The sequence below is a fragment of the Gossypium arboreum genome, chromosome 12, assembly GCF_025698485.1.
Source record: "Gossypium arboreum isolate Shixiya-1 chromosome 12, ASM2569848v2, whole genome shotgun sequence".
Taxonomy (NCBI): domain Eukaryota; kingdom Viridiplantae; phylum Streptophyta; class Magnoliopsida; order Malvales; family Malvaceae; genus Gossypium; species Gossypium arboreum.
Genome location: NC_069081.1, coordinates 23,289,878 through 23,308,017, shown reverse-complemented (window position 1 = coordinate 23,308,017; position 18,140 = coordinate 23,289,878). Strand labels below are relative to the sequence as shown.

At 31.6% G+C, this 18,140-nt stretch overlaps 1 long non-coding RNA gene across 1 annotated transcript; it reads left to right on the top strand.

Moving 5' to 3' along the window:
- The first annotated feature begins 13,586 nt into the window (after positions 1–13,586).
- LOC108478399 (uncharacterized) lies at positions 13,587–14,598 on the top strand. The gene is made up of 2 exons (XR_001870298.2): positions 13,587–13,958; positions 14,264–14,598. It is a non-coding gene; the product is annotated as an uncharacterized LOC108478399 (long non-coding RNA).
- Positions 14,599–18,140: the final 3,542 nt, after the last annotated feature.

Sequence of the window (18,140 nt, the reverse complement as noted above, 5' to 3'; positions counted from 1 at the left end):
TTAAAGCAGTGGCAACATCGAGAGAAGCTGAGGTTCAAAGAAAATATGAAGAACTCCAGCTACAACTTAAAGCGGAAGTAGCAGCGAGGGAAGCAAAGACAGCAGCGAGAGTGTAATGACCCAAAATCCGTGGGCACCAGAAAAGTACATTATCGAGCCTTCGTCTTAGTGAAACAGGTTCGTAAATAATTATTAGGAATAATTATAAGTCTAGTTATATGTCTAATTAGGTTTTATTTAGGTGAAACTAGTTTTATTTAGAGTAATTAGTAAAAAGGACTAGATTGAGTAAAGGTTAAAAGTTTAATTCTAAAACAATAGAAAGGAAAAGGGATTAAAATGGAAATTAAACCATTTGTAATAATTGAGGCGACAAAATGGATAGAAAAATCTAAGATTTTTCTTAGATTTTATTAATTATTATTATTGTTATTATTATTATTATTATTATTTCTATTTGATTATAAATAAATTAAAATTTGTGCCACATGTGTGATATGTGTATTTATACACATGTAAAAAATATATATATTTGTATATTTTCTTAAATAATAAGTAAAAGATATTTATATATTAATAATTATTAAATTGATATTATATTATGAAATAAGACAAGTGCATAATTATTATTGGTACATGTGTAAAATATATATATAATTTCTTATATAATAAGTAAATGATAATAATTAAATTATAAGATATTTTTATAATAAACAAATTGAATAATGGCAATTGTAATAAAAATATTGGTACATTTGTTATAAAATAATTTGTTTACTTAATATTAAAGTAATATAAAATAACTAAAAGAAATAAGTAAATAGAATAAAAGAAAATAAAAGAAAGAAGAACAGAAAAGATCAGAGAACAAAACAAAAACAGGGGAAGAAAAAGGGAAAATTGGGATTTTAAAGCTTCAAGTTTAATTGGTAAGTTAAATTTAGTCATTTTCTCTTAATTTTGATGTTTTAGAAGCTTTAAAACAAAGTTTTATTGAAATTAAATTAAGGTTTTGGAAGTTCTTAGGGTTTTAAGCATGGGTTATGTTGAACAAAAAGAAGAATTAGGAATTTAATTGAATGAATTTTAAGTTAGAATTGAAAAAGGGATTATATTGTAAAAGAAGTTATAAGTTTTGTGTTTTAGGAAATTAAATTGAAAGAAATTTTAAATTAGGGTTTTATAATGAACATTAGACTGTTAGGGTGAATATGGAAGGAAATTGGGTAGAAATGAAGTATAAATTAAGTTAAACAAATAAAAGAGTTAATTAGGATTAAATTGGAATTAGGAATAAATTGAATAAAAATTCAATTAATTATTAAATTAATGTTGTAATTAATAATGTAAATTGTTATTATTATTTTCGTAGCTAACAAGGAAAACAAGGCATCAACATCCAAAGGAAAAGAAAAGATCGTTGAGGAAGATCGTTGAGGAGTAAACGCGTATTCCGGGTTTGTATTACTATAACTCAAACTATTTATTAAATGTTATATTGAATTTGTAGTCATGGGACATCTAAGATAAGGTAAGTAATAATATTTGAAATTGAGTAAGAATATGTGTGAATATTGAATTATATGTGAATTGAGATAATAGATGTTTTGAATTGATTGAATATTTGAAATTGTTGTGGAAATGAATTCGAAATTGGAAAAGTAAAATAATACCCTATTAACTTGTAGGACTAGATTGAATACAAATGGCATGCCATAGGATTGTGGTGTGATGAGGAGATTTGTAGCTCGGCCGAGAAGATTATACTGTTATTATATGCTTCGGTTTAACCGAAGAGGCATTTAATGCCTTATTGGTGTGTTAGGGAGGATATAATATACTGGTGTGTTTAGGAGGCTATATTATACTAGTGTGTTATGGAGGATTTATATTATTCTGGGTGTGTTTGGGTTGGATATTCTGGTGTGTTGGGTGGAATCTGCGTATCTATCAGAGCCCGAACCTTGTTAATAGGGTAAATAATTGAAATGAAAATTTGAAAATGAGATTGATTGATTCGGCACTACTAAAAGTACGAGAAAGAATGTATGAATTAAATTATGAATTGAATTAGTATGAAAAAAATGAAATATGAATTTAAGATTTATAAAGTGATATATAATTATGTATAATTAGTTTAAATGATTTATAAAGCTTATGGTTGATGTTGTAATTTATTAATGTTAAATAGTTTGGTTTATAGTAATACCACTTGAGTATGAAATACTCAACAGTACGATTGTTTCGTATGCGGTCATTAGAGTTCAAGATCCGATTCAAAGATCCGAAAGATCCCGACTCCAACAAGAAAATTTTGGTGATATATTTCTTCTTTTTGTTTAAGTGGCATGTACTAGGTGGTTGTACATAAGTCATGTATATATATATATATATATATATATATATATATATGTTAAATGATCTTGTTGTAATTAGATAGTTATGAAATTTTGGATGATAAGTAAGTTTAAAGTTATAAAATAGTAAATTTGGTATTAAATTTTGAAATGAAATGAAAGATATGAATTAGTTCCTTCTATGTTAACACTTTAAAATTTAAGTAATAAATCGATGGATAGATTAAGATTTAAGCATGATCTAGTAGTGTTTAAGATGTAAAATTCTTTGGTTGAAACATTGGTATTGGTTTGTTTTTTGTTTGAATTTGCAGGGGGTTTTAGGTAAAAATAAGCAGAAATACTGTTAAATTTTTTGTAAAAAAAAATTACAAAAAATTTTTGAATACTTGAACAAGTCTCTTTCTACTTTTAATACATGTTTTGGGCTTCGAGAATCCAATATAGGGACTTAATTATTAAATTATACTATGAATGTTATATTAATTATGAATTATTAGTAAGTTGTTTGATATGTGTGGTAATGCCTCGTAACTCTGTTCCGGTGACAGTTTGGGGTTAGGGGGTGTTATAGAGGGAAGCAAAGTAGAGCAAAAAGTATGACGTACTCTAGCTACAGCTTCAAAATATGATGAAAATGTTTCAACAGTCGCAAAATCCGCCATCTTAGACATTTTCTTGCTGTAAGAATATTTTTAACATTGTAACTTTTAACATTATTGTAAGAATATTTTGAATTATACTTCAGTTATCAATTTATATCATATATATTTCGTTGAATTTGAAGTATCATTTAGATTTGATGTTTTTGGTTGGATTTCATGCTACAGGAAGGGTTGTATATAGATGAAAATTGAATGTTACAAATCTGCCAAAGCTAGCGGCGTTTGTGCTAAAAACACCGTTAAAGGTCATGTTCTTTAGCGGCGTTTGTGATAAGGCATTTGCTGCAGTGAAAAAACTTGAAAATGACCCCCACAATATGAAAACATTGTTAAAACTCTTCTAAAAGAAAACTCAAGAAAAATTCTTGAAACACAAACTCAAATAGAGTTTTATTAACTCAAGGAGAAAAGTTGTTGAATGAATTGATTTTGTACAATGAATAGGTCTTTATATAAGCTAGCTAAGTACATCCAAATAAAATTCTCAAGTCTACTGAAACTCTAATTAATCTAAATAAAAATCAATTTTACTAAATTTTCTTGTTGACATAAAACTCCTAAAAAAATCCAAATTTCAGAATAAATAAATAATAAAATAACAAAACTTAATGGGTACAATATTGGTTAATATATAATAAAAAATTAAGCCTAAAAATTAAACCCAATATGATTTAAACTCAAATTAAAAGCCGAAACTCGTAACTTCTGCAATAATTCCGTCCAAAAATTTAGCTTGCACAGTCTTCATTAAAACAATCATAACTTCAGCTCCCGAACTCAGAATTAAGTGATTTACATTGCATTTCGAAGATAAGAAATAGATTTACAAACACTATGTAGACATTTGAAATGTCTGAATCCTATCAAAAAAGTCGTTGCAAGTTGACTAAGTTTCCAAACTTAAAAATTGCAGCTTCAATGAATATAATTTAATAAATTCCATCTCATCTGTGCATGTATCAAGTATACTTGACACACCACATATCATTGTTTGGTTATTTCGTTAGTCACGCTAGTTTTTAACAATACAAATAGAAGAAATTTTTAACATAAATGGTCAATTAACTCTTTAAACTAATGTACATAGATTAATTTACCAATTTCTTAATACAAGAAAAACTACAACAAAACAAGCCTATCGTGACAACTTTTTTTTTTTTTTACTTTAGACGGCGAAAAAAGGTTGGCATCGGTCATCACAATGCTTCTCCCGACGTTTCTGAAAACGTCGTCTATAGCGCAATTGGCATAGATTCCGCGACGCTTTTGAAAAAACGTCAGCATAATTCAACATAAGCCGACCTTTATTGAAGGAGTGGCAAAAACCTAATCAATGCTGACATTTACAAAAGGTTGGGATAGACTCGTCTAAGGAAACTTTAAAAAGGTTGGGATAGACCCGTCTAAGATAACTGTTAGAATTAAGTGACCCAAATTCTTATTTAAATAAAATACGATGGAAAATAAAATAAAAGTAAAATCCATATAGAACTAGACTTCTTTTATTTTATTTTAGAATAAGGTTTTAAACCTTATTAAACTCCATCTATTTTATATTGATTAGATAAGGTGTTTCAATCCTACTAGAATATGGCTTTGCAAGCCTATAAATAGACATAGTCTATTCCTCTTGTATTTGAGTAAAAATTTTTCGACATAGTGAATTTTCTTCTCCTCTGCCTGTGATTTTTTTTTCCGAAAGGGTTTCCACGTAAAATTTATGTGTTCTTTATTTTTATTTATTTTATTCTATTTTATTTTTCACAAATTGGTATCGAGCTTAGGGTTATTCATCTCGATCACGGTAATGGCGTCTTTGAAGTATGAAATTCATTGTTGGATCGCAACACCGATTTGCGTTGTGGCAAATTAAGATGCAAGCGCTTCTTGCACAGATGGATCTAGAGGATGCCTGCTAGGGATAGATAAGATGCCTTTGACATTAACGATGATGAAGAAGAAGCGTAAGGATCGAAAGGCATTAACACAATTACATCGCATTTGTCCAACGAAATTTTGCGGGATGTGATGAAAGAGAAAACTGCCATTGCATTATGGAAGAGGCTAGAACAAATATGTATGTCGAAAACTCTAACAAGCAAGTTGCGATGAAGCGGCGTCTTTATGCTCATCGTTTGGAGGAAGGTGCGTCAGATACACGAACACTTAACAGGTGTTTAAAGAAATTCTCTCAAACTTGGAGGCCATGGAGGTTCAGTATGATAAGGAAGATCTAGGGTTGATTCTACTTTGTTCGTTGCCCCCGTCTTATTCAACCTTTAGAGACACGATTTTATATAGCCGCGAGTCTCTCACAGTTGATGAGGTTTATGATTCTTTAACCTCGTATGATAAGATGAAGCATCTTGTGGTTAAACCCAACTCTCAGGGAGAGGGTCTCATTGTTCGTGGGAGACAAGACCGGAATGTTGATGATGATCGTGGTAGAACACAGGAACGGAATCCTCGTGGTAAATCTAAGGGTAGATCGAAATCTTCAAATAGAGGTAAAACTTGCAACTTCTGCAAGAAGAAAGGGCACATTAAATCTGAGTGCTATAAGCTACAAAATAAGATTAAAAGGGAGGCTGCGAATCAAAAGGAAAACAACGGAAAATTCCGTGAAGTGATGTTGTAGAAGACTACGTGATGGTGAACTTCTAGTTGCTTCATCAATGATTCTAAAGTGGCGAGAGTGGATACTTGATTCAGTTGCACCTTCCACATGAGTCCCAATCGGGATTGGTTTACAACTTATGAAACAATGATCTCAAGGTGTTGTTTTGATGGGAAATAATGCTTCATGTAAAATCGCGGTGTTGGAACAATTAAAGTTAAGATGTTTGATGGAGTTGTCGAACACTTAGTGACGTGCAGCATGTTCCGAATTGAAAAGAAATTTAATTTCGTTGAGTACTCTTGATTCAAAAGGGCATGATACACAAATGAAAGTGGGGTTTTAAAGATTTCAAAGGGTCCTTTGTTGTGATGAAAGGGCAAAGAAAGATTGCCAAGTTATATGTTTTATGAGGTTCTCTCATATTGGTGATGCAATTGCCGCTTCCTCTTCCTTGTCGATGATGATATTACTAAACTTTGGCATATCGCCTAGGGCATATGAGTGAGAATGGCATGGCGAAATTAAGCAAAGAGGACTTCTTAATGGGCAAGGAATTTGCAAACTGAATTTCGTGAGCACTGTGTTTTGGGAAGCAAAAGAGAGTTCGATTCACTAGAGGAATCCATAACACGAAGGAAGCGTTGGAGTATATCCATTCGATCTGGGGGCCGTCCGAGTGCCTTCGAGAGGTGGAGCTAATTATATGCTAACCTTTATTGATGATTTTTCCGAAAAGTTTGGGCGTTCTTCCGAAGCGAAAAGCGATGTGTTTTCCACATTTAAGTCTTGGAAAATTATGATTGAAAAGCAGACGGAAAAGCAGATAAAATACCTCCGCATGCAGAATGGCTTAGAGTTACATTCGATGAGTTTAATAGATTGTGCAAGTCGGAAGGATCATGAGACACTTGACGATTCGTCATACTCCACAAAAAGCGGCGTTGCGAGCGAATGAACAGAACGATCATGGAGAAGGTTCGATGTATGTTGTCAAATGCCAACTTACCAAGTCATTTTGGCGACGACCTCTCGCATGTTTTTGATCAACCGATCTCCATCCGTTGCCATTGAGAAAAGACTCACAAGAGGTATGGTCCGTAATCCCGCTAATTATTACGATTTAAAGATTTTTGGGTGTCCTGCGTATGCTCATGTTGATAATGGAAAATTGGAACCGAGATCCATTAAATGCGTTTTTCTTGGTTATAAAGTGGTGTAAAAGGCTATAAGTTATGGTGTCCTGAAAATAGAAAAGTTGTGATTAGCAGAGATGTTGTTTTTGATGAAACTGCTATGCTACCTAACTTATCTCTTAAAGACTCTTCCAATAAAGAAAACCAAAAGCGGTGGAGCATCAGTTAATACGAATCAACTCCTCAAGCCAAGACAAAATTGAGAATAGAGTTGCTTCTTCACCGCAATACTCTATCGCCAAAAACAGGACAAGAAGAGAAATTAAACCTCCAAAGAAGTATGCCGAGGTTGATCTAGTTGCTTATGCTTTAAATGTGGTGAAGATATAGATGCGAATCAAGAGCCATTTAATTATTCGAGGCGATTAGTCAGTGAAGACTCGAGAAAAGTGGATGTTTGCTATGCAAGAGGAGATGGAATCACTCCACAAAAAGCAGAACATGGGATCTTGTAAAACTTCCTAAAGGTAAAAAGGTCATTCGTTGTAAATGGGTGTTTAAAAGAAAGAAGGGACTCAGGAGTTGAAGAACCGGATATAAAGCAAGGCTTGTTGCAAAGGGTTACATCAAATTCCGAGTGGACTTCACATGTGTTCTCTCCAGGTTGTTAAGCATAGTTCGATTCGAGCTTTGCTTGGTATTGTGGCCATGCATGATTTGGAGCTTGAGCGCTTAGATGTAAAACCGCATTTTGCATGGAGAACTTGAGGAAGATATTTACATGCAACAACCGAGGGTTTTATAGTCTCGAAAAAGAGGACTATGTTTGCTTGTTGAAAAAGTCCCTTTACGGTTTGAAACAGTCACCAAGACAGGGGTACAAGAGGTTTGATTCCTTTATGACTTCTCATGATTTCAAAAGAAGTAGTTTTGACAGTTGTGTCTACTTTAAGAAAAATGTGATGGTTCTTTTGTGTATCTACTTCTTTATGTTGATGACATGTTGATAGCGACAAAAGATAAAAGAGAGATAAGAAAGGTTAAAGCCCAACTAAGTGAAGAATTTGAGATGAAAGATTTAGGACCAAGAAAGAAGATACTTGGTATGGAGATTCTCGAGATAGAAAAGCAAGTAAATTGTACCTAAGTCGGAAGGGTACATTGAGAAAGTTCTTTGCAGTTCAATATGCAGAGTGCTAAGCTGTTAGTACTCCTTTAGCGACCATTTCGGACTTTCATCGGCCTTATCTCCTCAATCGATAATGAGATTGAGTACATGTCACATGTTCCATACTCTAGTGCGATGAGGATCTCTCATGTATGCTATGGTTTGTTCACGTCCGTTTATCATATGCGATCGGTCAGTTAGCGATACATGGCGAATCTCGTAAAGAACACCGAAAGCGATTCGATGGATTTTAAGATACTTACGAGGCACTACTAATGTTTGCTTACGCTTTGGAAGAACTAAAGATGGAGTTATAGGGTATGTTGATGCTGATTTTGCTGGAGACCTTGATAGAAGAAGATCTCTCACAAGTTACGTCTTTACAATCGGAGGTTGTGCAATTAGTTGAAAGCCACTTTGCAAACTACGATTGCTTTGTCTACCAACGAAGTCGAGTACATGGCGATTCTTGAGGCTTATAAAGAAGCTATTTGGTTGAAGGGACTATTTAGTGAACTCAATGAAGACCTTCAAATCAAGACAATATTTTGTGACAATCAGTGCCATCTTTCTTACAAAAGATCAAATGTTTCATGAGAGAACAAAACACATTGATATTCGGTATCATTTTGTTCGTGATATTATTGCTCGTGGTGATATTGTTGTGAGCAAAATTAGCACTCATGAAAATCCTGCAGATATGATGACTAAGTCACTTCCTATAACCAAGTTTGAGCATTGCTTAGACTTGGTTGGTGTGCATTGTTGAAGTTAAACCCTTAAGGGTTTTTGGAAGAGGTGAAGAACTTGTTTATTGAAAGTTCGCGATGAAGAACTTGTTCATTGAGAATTTGTGTCAAGGTGGAGATTGTTAGAATTAAGTGACCCAAATTCTTATTTAAATAAAATACGATGGAAAATAAAATAAAAGTAAAATCCATATAGAACTAGACTTCTTTTATTTTATTTTAGAATAAGGTTTTAAACCTTATTAAACTCCATCTATTTTATATTGATTAGGATAAGGTGTTTCAATCCTACTAGAATATGGCTTTGCAAGCCTATAAATAGACATAGTCTATTCCTCTTGTATTTGAGTAAAAATTTTTCGACATAGTGAATTTTCTTCTCCTCTGCTGTGGTTTTTTTTCCCGAAAGGGTTTCCACGTAAAATTTATGTGTTCTTTATTTTTATTTATTTTATTCTATTTTATTTTTCACAATAACCTTAAAAAGGTTGGGATAAACCTTGTCTAAAGTAACCTTTAAAAAAGATTAGAATAGACTCGTCTAAGGTAACCTTAAAAAAGTTGAGATAAGCCTTGTCTAAGGCATCCTTAAAAAGGTTAGGATAGACACGTCTAAGGTAATTTTTTCTATTTTTATTATTTCAATATTAATATATTTTCATAAACATTTATAGTAAATAATGATAGAAATGGTGCTTTAAATACAACTAAAAATAAAAAATTAAAATTAAAATAAAGGTTGAATATATTTTTCAAATGCACATTTGAAGACTACAATCTTTTGAATCTTAGTTAAAAGGCAATTAAACATATTTAATAACATATATAGGAAGCAAGTTAATATATTAACCCAATGTACAGAAGTAAACAAATGAGTTTGAAAATTCTTGCAAGTAACCCAATGTACTGAATTTTGTACTACCATTCTCAAAATTTTATAAGCCTTAAAAATTTTAGACTTGAAATTATAGAAAATAAAAATTGTTTTTCAGCTTGATAAACCTCACGTTACCAACATAAATCGAGCGGGAATCCACTTCCTCCTTTTCAGCTTGACTTGTGGAAGCACTTGAGGAATCTTCATAGACATCCAGGGAAAAAAGGTAAAAACAAATCAGTTTGCTAGACATAAACAATTCATAATGGTTGAGAATGGTTGAGCACAACAGTGAGCAGAGAAAGGGCTTGGCCCCTAGAATCTGCAACGTTCATGGCTAGATCGGTTTCCCCCACGAGATTTTTGATCGATTTTTGCGTCGGAATTGTAAGAAAGGGGATAGAGTTAGGGTTTGAAGGGGTAAGTGCTTAGGAAGTGGAGAAAAGAGAAGAGGAAGGAGACGAATGAAAAAAAAAGGAAGGAAGAGAAAAGAAAGAAAAAGGAAAAACTCTATAGTTTAAGGATGACTATTTATTTAAACCTAAATTAAGCTAGATTATGTGTAGATGAGAGAAGAAATTATTTATAAAAATTGTTTATTGAATGTAATATAGATGAAATGGTTATAAATCCTGAATTTGATTGTTGGTTGCTCAGTTATTTTTAATTCTTTATTTAAAGATTTTATATAAAAATACTGTAATAATATTTATTATCATTAAAAAGATTTTAATTGTTTTCAATTAAATAATAATTTTTATTTTACGTAATTAATATGAAGCAATATTATTTAATCTTTTAATAAAATTAAATTAATATAAATTATTTTAATTAGAACTATAATAGTAAAATTTTAAACCATAATTAAAGCGTGAAAGAAATTACTAATAGAAGTTGAACTTTTGATTGTTTTTATCTTTTAGTTTAACTAAAATGCCTAGATATTATTCACAAAATGCCTAAATATTTTATGCTAATACATTTATTTTATGGGAAAAATATTTAATACATTATTAGAGAAGTTTTTTAACTTAATAATTATAATTGTTATATAAAATTATTGTAAAATATTAATAAAAAAACCAAAAGTATTACTGTTCAACATCGCATCAAATTTTAAAGGTAATGGAAAAAGTGGATTTATTTTTGCCATACGGGATGAGACTGCTATTGTAACCCTTTATTTCAACATTTAGATTAAATTTTGTTATAAGTTGTTTTACTTTTTATAGATTTGGAATTTAATTTTTTTCACATTTCATATTTTAAAATAATGTTTCAATGGTGTATCTGGTTAAATTTCTTCCGCTAAATTCATTAGTTTGACAGTTTGAAATATGCAAATACTCACTTTGATAATCATGCAATAAGAAAAATAATGTTGTAATGATACTGAATTTAATATAATAATTTTAACAGTGTTAATAATTAAATTTTATTTTTAAATTTGAAAAGTATATGAATCAATTCCTTAAAATAAAAGTAGACAATGGTTGAAGAGTGCAAGGACCTAAAGTATATTTTAATCATAATAATGTGATGACGTATTCTAAAAGATATAGGCTGATGAAGAAAGGAAAAAAAAAATAGAAATCTAGGAAAATCTAAAACAACATAGTTTAAAAAGGTTGGGATAAATTACAAATGTAACACAAAAAAGCTTTTGTCGAAACCCTTTTTATTTTAAAAACAATGGGGATCGATTTTGAAAATAAAAATGTGGAGTCGCCACCAATTTTTTAATTTAGGTGTGATTGGGCCACCTACTAAAATACTTTATTCAATGAAAAATAATTTTAATTCATGTAAAATCAAATGAAATGGGTCCGGGAGTCGGTTACGCATGAGGAAGGGTTAGCACCCTCATGATGCCCAAAAATTGGTATTAAATTGATTTGATGCTGTCCTTATACCAAAAGGTCTTAAAAGAAAAAAAAAATTCAAAGTATGATTTTTTTTTTAAAATGCTTGAATAGTTCAAATTAGTAGTCAAAAATCTCTTGTTTTAAAGACATGCAGTATCATACTCAGCACGATTGGATACTATCCTTTATACCTTTAAAAACGTGATTAATTTTTGACTTTTGAAAACTCATACATTAAAATTATAAAAGGTTATCCAAATATTTGGTTCACCGGAAAAGTCATACCCAGTACGATTGAGCATGATTTTCTGAATTCCCCAAATATTAGATATTGCCTTATTTCAGAATTTTTCAATGATAAAGAAAATTACAAATTTGCTTAAAAACACGTTTATTAGTTTTAAAATAGATGAAATACTTAATGCATCAAGACATATATATATAAAAAGGGGTTAATGAATTTGAAATAATATACACAAAGTACAATAAACCTCACCTAATACATCTAACAATTATATACAATCATTCTAAGTATAATATAATCAAAATTCTTTAAGCATGGATAGTGAATAATTAATACAAAAATAATATACACGATAATTAACATGACACAAAATAAAATGATGCACAAAAATATGTATGAAACAAAATGGAATTGAAATCAATATAAGACATTTTCAACATAATGATGAATTGATGATCACATAATATATATATATATATATATATATATATATATATATATATAAGTTGAAAAACTTGGGATACATGTTTATTGAAATAGTTGTTATAAAATAAAAAGTTCAAATCAAATTATATATGAAATATTTAAAACACAAATTCATTCAAAATTGATAATTCACATGATAACTTAAATAATGTATTAACAATACATGATATAACATAATATACATAATAAATTCATAAAATATGTCTATACTAGTAAATTTGGGAATAATTATTTGTACCAAAATAAAGTTAATAATGTATGAAAAAAATATGTATATAAATTATATATATATAAAAGTTTTAAGAAAAAAAACAAGTTCATAGACAAAAGGTAAAACTAATATTTACAAAATACATAAATTTAGTGATGTATATTTATAAAACTATATATAGAAAGGAAATTTTAAAACAAATAATATATAACATAATTTTACATGTAGCAAAACGATTTGAATTGATGGAACACATAAATAATGCATACATAAGGATAATATGAGAGTATATACAATAAATAAGTTATATGATTTAAAATATGGTTCTTAAAAGAAATATATTATACACATAAATAACTTTAAAAGAAAATATATACATAGAAAAATATTTACATAAAGTTATATGAAAATAACATGTACTATAGTAAAAATAATTTAATATGAGTAATGTACACATGAAGACATTGTTGAAATAATTGAATATTAAAATAATATGGAATAAAAAATATGAATTATAAAATTAACTTAAAATTAGCATAAATTATATATATACGACAAATAACTTAAAAAAAACTGCAATTATATATAAATTTGCTAAAAATTATATGTATAAAATACTAATATTTAGTAAATGTAGTTAAATTTAATACATACCAATGTTTTTGTATACGATAGTTAGAATTTAAATAATGTAGAAAACATATGATTTTATTTTAACCAACAATTACATATATAACATAAATAGGTGAAGAAAAAAAAATTAACTGTATATATGATGCAAATTACAACATTACATAAAATTGTATGCAACAAGTAGAAACACAATTACCCAAATTACAACAAATAAATAACCAATAATACAAATGATACAATTAATATGAACATTACAAATAATATAAATGATAAAAAAAATAAAGAATAAATCTATATACATCAATAAAGTAATTCAAAATGCACGAGTAAGTAAAACCAAATTTAAAACTATAGCATAAGTCTAACAATTTACTCAATGAAAATCAAAGTAAAATAAAAGGATAATTTGCATAAATAAATAAACTATTAATAATAAAATAAGGACTCATATATAACACGCTTGAACTCACAGGGACCATGTTCGAAATTGTCCCTGATCCTGAAACACTGCGTGAAGGCATGGATTAAAATGCAAGATTATACAAATTATGGGGAAAATTTAAGAGAAAACCGAAACAAAACAGTTACAAGAAGGATTTAATCACAATGCGGCGCAAAGGGGAGGGGCCTGCTACACAAATAAACCATTTCATGCGCAAGAGGGTGGATCCGGGTCTCTAAACAGGCTGACACGCAGACCCTATCCCCCCCTTGAAATGGCGCCATTTCAATAACAGGCCATTTAACCTTCCTTTTCCCATTCCTTCCCCAAAACGCAGCTAATCTTTCCAATTAAAATATATGCTATCAGCCCAATCCTTTAGGGTTTCATCTAGCAGGTGCCGCCAACAAGAGGAGCATTTGAGTCATTAAATCAATTTGCAGCCTTAAGATCTCTCCCCTGTTTTCGATTTCAACGAAACAAAGAAGATCCATGGCGAATTTGCAAAGTAAGATCTCTTCTTTCGCTTTACTTTTTATTTTGAAATACAATATCGAAATATTGAATAGGAAAATGAAACGATTCAACGAAATGAAAATCACCTTTATAAATCTGCTTTTGAAATACTTTCTCTCGTATTTAGTATGCGTGCGTAAGTGTATACTATGCGTAGGTATCTATTCTGTGTGCGTAAAAATACAGGGATGAAATCAATGGCTTCTTATAGCCTGATTTTTTGAAGTGAAAAATAAATAAAAAATACATTTATTTGTTGTATTCTGTTAGCAATTCTTCTGGTGTATTCCTATGCAGACCCGACCGTACAAAGGAAACGTGCGAAGGAGGCCGTACAAGGATTCAGTCGTGGGAGCCTCAACTTTCTGACCGATTCCAGAAGCTTCTGGTGCCCTCCTCTGGTGCACTCTCTCTTGGTGTTTTGGGCCTCGGGTTTGGGTTTAGGATTATTGGGTCATGGGTTAGGGATTTTAGAATTTGGGTTGAAATTATATTTGGGCTGGTAAAATTTGTAAAAGGACATTGATATTTGGATTTTTTTGTTTGTGTGTTTTTTTTTGGTTTTTAATTTCTATTTTTTATTCTAATGGGCTCGGGCGAAATGGGCCTATTACTGCTTGGATTAGATAAAATATTTGTTAACACATAAAAAATGTTAGGATAGGTTATATTTTCCCAACTCTTTTTAAAAAGTCAACATAGTGTTGGGCAACACTTTTCATATAGTTGGGAAAGGTATAACAAATGTCGGCATAGTGTTGGGTAAAATCAACTCTTTTTTAAACGTTGTCTTAGGCATGCATATCCCCACCCTTACACAAGAGTTGGCCAAAGCGTATATAGACAAGTCTATCTCGACACTTAGGAAAGTGTCGGCTCAAAAGTGTCACGATTGGTCTATTTTATTGTAGTGAAATAAAGTATAATCTAATTATTAATGTAAGAACCTGCTTGATGCTTTTACCATACATAAAGTTAACAAACAAACAAGATTGAAACTAATTTGTTAGATTATAAACTAAAAATAAATATACACAAGAAATTGTTGTTGCAAAATAATCATGTTTGACTCAAATGTTATAAAATTAGAATTGATGAAAGAATGTGTTCACAAGAATTTTAGGGCATATCCAAAGGCAATAGTGAGGGTCAGTTTGGGACATAAAGTTAGGGTTTGATGTCGCGTCCAGTTGGGAGATTATAGGCAAAGTGAGTAGTCCTGTCCTTGTTCCTAAGCGAGTACACAATCATCATTTAAATTCGGGTATTTTACCCATCTAACCCAAAAAAATTAATATTTATAAAAATGACCCTGGTCCAAAAACATATATTCACCCAAATAACCTGAAATGAGTAATAAATTTAGGTTATAGGAACTCAATGACCGGCATCCCCTTGTATTTTGACCTTATGATTGCCTGATCATTGTGTCAGGCTTTAAAAAAATAATTTTGGGACATCGATGGCAAGTATCAGGGTATTTTTTTAAACCGTATCATACTTGTATACTCAAATACCAGTATTTGAAAAAAAAATTGGGTTCTGGCCATCTAATGGTCTGCGCCAAAGTATAATAAAAAAAATGTTTTGGGTTCTGGCCAATATATGGTCTGCACCAACACTTTTTTCGAATTTTGAGATTTTTTTTTTGTTTTCGAACACTAATGGTCGGCACCACATTTTTCGAGTCCTGAATTTTTTTTTAGACACTTATGGCTGGCATCAACTTTATTAGATTAAAAATATTTTTTTATTTTGGGACATTGATGGCTGGCACCAACTTTATCATATATATTTATAGGTGTTTTGTCTTCCATTTGAGTTTTTGTTTCCTTTTTCTTTGGTTTACTAGTTGAAAATCAAGATTAAAAATATTAGTTTTTTAGCAAAAATTTTTGAAGATGAGTTCCCAGATTTTGTTTGTTTATGTTCATTTCGTGTAGAAATGATAAATACAACTGAAGAAGGTTGTGTCTTTCAAAGTCGGAAAAAATTGGAATGAGATTCAACAAGCGTGTTTCACTGGTGGATTTAAAATGAAAGATCAGTACAAAGATAGCTACCCGTTGCAGGAAGCAAATGTTGAGACTATTTTACAAATTTTCAATTTCAACAGATCCGCTCAAGTTCTCAGAAATGGAGCTTGAAGATGATGATGTTCTAGGGACAAGCATAGCAATTTATTGCCCCCTAAGATGGATAATCCCAGCCCGGTTGAGTTGTTCGAGGAGATAGTTGAACTGGATCCCAGTCAAGTTGTAATTCTATCAAGTCAGCATTCTGGAATTGATTTTGATCTTAACATTTACTGGGAAGATCAATTGGGTTGTGGAGGGTCACTGCCAACTCCTAAAAATCCAAACACCAGTGGATGTTCGTATAACATCTCAAACTCGTTTACTTGTCTAGAGATTCATCAATAGGTGTTGTCCATCATAGAAGATGGTGATAAAGGGTTTGATAATGAAGATCAACCCCACCGCTATCCTAACAATGATTTCAGTTTGGATGACATCCTTGAAGAGATAGACGATAAGGGCCCAGTGGAGGGTGAAAATGTAAACCCGCATTCGGCCGAGAACACGGGCCCTGATATAGTTATAAGGAATAATCTAAAGTCCTTTATGGCCAACGTAGATCTTGATGCAGCTTTTGCACTTGAGTTCGTGGAATATACAAACATAGTCCCGATTTGCCTACTTGATAAAGAATTCGATGGTGAAGAGTTGTTCATAGGACAAAAATTCGATAATAAGAAAGACTGTTTACATGCAATAAAACAATACAGCTTGAAATTAGGTGTGGACTATAATGTAACGAAGTCGATGTAGTCTTTGTACGTTAGAGAATGTTAAAAAGCCTTAAGTGGGTGTAACTAGTGTGTTTGAATCGCGTTAATGCAACAAACTCAGATGTGGACAATAAGGAAAATAAAAGGTCCACACACATGCACGTCTGCTCGTATGTCGAAAGATCATAGAAAGTTAGATGCAAAAACCATATACAACTACATCATCCCTTTGGTGAAAGAGTCACCCACCATTTAGGTGTCATTCCTTATTGCGAACATTCAAGCTCGATTCAAGTATAAAGTGTCATACTAGAAGACATAATAGACGAAGCAAATGGCGATGCGGGAGTTGTATGGTGACTGGGATGCGTCAAACAACTAGCTTCAAGGGTGGGTAGTTGCGATGCGGGAGTATGTGTCGAGGACAGTGACTGATTTGCAAACATTACCGTATAAAGGCCCAGATGACGAGATACAACCAAGGAAATGAGTTTTTCATATATTGTTTTGGACATTTGAGCCATATGTTAGGGTCTTCCCTCACTGCAAGTCGATGGTACAGGTGGACGGAACTTGGTTGTACGAAAAATACACGCAAATACTCTTAATTGTTGTTGCACAATACGACAATCGAAATGTACTTCTGATCGCTTTCGCCATCATCGAGCATGAGTGCTTCGAGTCTTGGAATTTTTTTCTCAAAAATTTGCAGAGGTACGTTTTCAAACAAGACAACATTTGTCTTATATCGACAGATCGAAGGGACTACTTGCTGTGATAAGGCAATCAAAGGTTCTGTGAAGGTCTATTTATTGCATCCGGCACATCGCGGAAAACTTCCACAGAGATTATAAGAATAAAGAATGGAAAAAAGAACTCGTGAATATGGGTAAAAAATATTGTTAGTATTTATTTCAAAAATTCCTTTTCAAATTTTATCAGTTTGTAATTTTTTAAAATGCTTATTCCAAATTGCATACGCAGCTCATAAGTTAGAACCACGGAGATTCAGGCTAAGGTTCGCAAGGCTTGAATCTCAGATGTCATCTTTACCAATAGATCTCCAGACATGGTTGGGTAGCATGGAGAACTGACAATGGACTCAAAGTTAAAATAAGGGGTTTCGGTATGGCCAGATGACGACCAACCTCGTAGAAGCGGTTAACTCCGTCTTGAGGCACACATGTCATCTGCCAATTTATGTTGTTTTCTCAGCAACATTCTATAGGTTGGCCACATTGATGCCAAGGATGAGGCTGAGACAAGCGAAGCAGATCGAGGCCGTGTACGTATACATTGAGGCCATCCAAAAGGCCATGACGGTAAATAGTCAAAGGGCACAAACGATGAACGCAGAATTGTATTCACGCGGCTTGGAGACTT